The sequence below is a fragment of the Physcomitrium patens genome, chromosome 24, assembly GCF_059467195.1.
Source record: "Physcomitrium patens ecotype Gransden chromosome 24, ASM5946719v1, whole genome shotgun sequence".
In the NCBI taxonomy this organism is placed as follows: Eukaryota; Viridiplantae; Streptophyta; class Bryopsida; order Funariales; family Funariaceae; genus Physcomitrium; species Physcomitrium patens.
Genome location: NC_143433.1, coordinates 3,025,555 through 3,028,623, shown reverse-complemented (window position 1 = coordinate 3,028,623; position 3,069 = coordinate 3,025,555).

Here is a 3,069-nt window from a genome sequence, read left to right as displayed (position 1 = left end):
AGTGATCTTAAATTTGAATCTTGACAAATTCATACGCCAACAGACTTGAAGACGATTCAAAACACGTGCTGTCAAAAAATATTCAAGGTTCTTGTGATCCGTATACACTATGACTAGCCTAGAAGCACCTTCTAGATAATGGTGCCATTCTTGAAACGAATCCATGATTGCAAGAAGTTCTTTGTCGTGGATCTCGTAGTTGATCTCAACTACTGAAATTTTTTTGGAATGAAATACTATTGGATGAAGTTTATCATTTGTTTCCATTTATGATAATAGAGCACCTAAAGCAAAGTTTCATGTGTCTGTTTCTATAAAAAAAATGGCTTAGAAAAATTGACGCAATATAAGATTGGTGCAAAAACAAAGATTATCTTTAAAGCTTCAAATGCTACTTCCGCTTCTTGATTCGATTAAAATTTGTCTTTACAAGTCAAATGTGTAAGTGGAGTTGCAACTTGAGACAAGTCTTTGATGAAGATTTGATAGTAGTTGGCAAATCCCAAAAAACATTGGACATCTCTTACCGTTTTTGAGATCTTCCAATCCATAATAGTTTGAACTTTCTTAAGATCCATCATAAGTCCATCATTTGAAATAAATGTATCCTAAGAAGTCGACTTGAGTAGTGTAAAATAAACACTTTTTTATCTTGGCATAGAGTCCCACATCTCTTAGTTTTTGTAATATATGACAAATATGAAGTTCATATTCTTCTATGTTCTTAAAATAGATTAAGATGTCGTCTAGGTAACAGACAACAAAATCATCTAAAAACTCCCAAAAGACATTATTTATTAGATGTTGGAATGCTGCTAGTGTATTTGTAAGTCCAAAAGGCATGACGTTGTATTTGAAATGTCCATACCTTATTCAAAACGTAGTCTTCCATTCATCTTCTTTTATAATGCGTACCACATTGTATGCTCCTCGTAGATCTATTTTTGTATAGATCTTAGCTTGATTCAATTGATGAAGGAGTCCACATATCAAAGATAGTGGATACCTATTTTTTATAGTGATTTTGTTGAGTCCTTGATAATGGACACACATCTGCAATGATTTGTCTTTTTTCTTCATAAATAAAATTGAAGCTCATGTTGGAGATTTGGAATGATATATGAAGTTCTTAGCCAGATTCTCTTCAATATATTCTTTGAGTTCAGCTAACTCATTTTGAGATAAATTGTAGATTGGTCCAAATGGTGGTTGTCCTCCTTCTTGAAAGTCAATTGAGTAGTCATAGGAACGATGTTCCGGAAGGGTATCCATAATCTTTTTCTCAAATACATCTTGAAAATCTTAATATTGGCTTGGAATGCCACTTAAAGTCTTTCTACCAATAGAAATAGGTGTGGCATAAATGACACAAGGTGATCCTTCTTTTGCACCATGCAAGAAAGCTCTTGCACCTATAAATATAGGTTTAATTATACTAGACTTATGACTTTCTACTTGATTAACTACGCTCTTAGTCATACTTTTAGAAAATTCAAGACTACAAGAAGTCCAATCTATTTTAGGATTATATTTTTTTAACTATGATAAATTTAAAATGACTAGATTAGAAAGAGATCTAATAATATTAAATATTACAAAGCTACTATGACCATTAGTTGCTATTTATATAGGAAGGATTTCATGAGTAATGTCTCTTGAAGACAATGGACAACCATCTATGACTTCTATATGAAGAGGTTTAATTTTCTTCACTAAAAATGTGCTATGTCTTTTAGCAAATTCTTCATCTAAAAAACATGTTGAGGCTCCTAAATCTAGCAGGGCAAAGGCTTTGTAATGTTTAGGTCCTAGAATAATATTTATCATAAAACATAGAGAGGATTGTAAGGAGAGGATAGGACCTTCACTAGGCGTTGTACAAGGTTCCAACTGCACAGTCCCTATTGTAGCTAGACAAATTTGTTTTTTGACATGCTATTTTCTTTAATCTCTGTACTCCTCATTTTATGGTTGCATTGCTTCTTTGTGCAATGTTGAGCAGTGTGTTTAGGTTCTCCATAATATAAGCATAATCCTTTCAGACAACGACGAATCTTTTCTTGCTCAGTAAGAGGTTTGAAACGTACTGCATCAATTTGCATATCCTCTACTTCCAAATGTATGTGTTGAAGAGATGTTGGTGTTGCCATTGAATTATAGTAACGTTTAGGTCCACTTGTATGGTTCTCAGATCGAAATTCAAAAAGATGATTGTCACACTTCACAGCAAAGTCAATTACTTGACTCAATGTTTGAGGATCAAGTAAGTTGAGTATTAATTTTTTGTACTTCATATTATAATCTGTAGAGAAATCGGCTAATAAATGCAGCATCATCCCACTTGATATCAGTTGCAAGTTGTCAAAATTGTGAAGCATACAACGTTATTGATTGATTACTTTGTCGCAAAATACAGATCTTATTGGTTGCAACACGAATTGCATCATGTTCTCTATATATGGATTAAAACTCTACCAAAAAAGCTTCTAGATTATCCAATATTGGATCTCGTCATTCAAGAAAAGATGAAAACTATGATAATGCTGAAACTAAAAGAAGCATATCAATGAATCTAACTTGTAATCTTTGAATTGGATAGCTTTGGGTTTGAAGTTCAATCATAAGTTGTACTTAATTGACAAATCCTCTAAACTTTGATCTGGTGCCATCAAACTTCTCGAATAGGGCAATTCTTGGTTCTCTAACATTGGAAGGGTGTTCTACAAGAAGAAAAGGGACATGATTTGGTACAGATATTGAAGCAGCTCCAATCATTTCTATATCTTCACTTTCTATCAATCTTGTTGCTTCTTATAGTGGTAAATTAAGTTGATACATTGCAAGCATTTACTCCCTCAATTATTCTTGCATTTGTGCCATTGTACTCTTCATTTCAGCAAGTTTTGCCATGATAATACTTGAAAAAAAAAAAAAAAAAAAAAAAAAAAAAAAAAAAAAGATGTCTAATATTGTTCAAGAAAAATTGAAGAGAGGACTTGAGAATAAAGAAAATGCTAAGAAAAATATTAATTTAGAAGAGGGTAATCTATAACTTCTAATATGCTTATG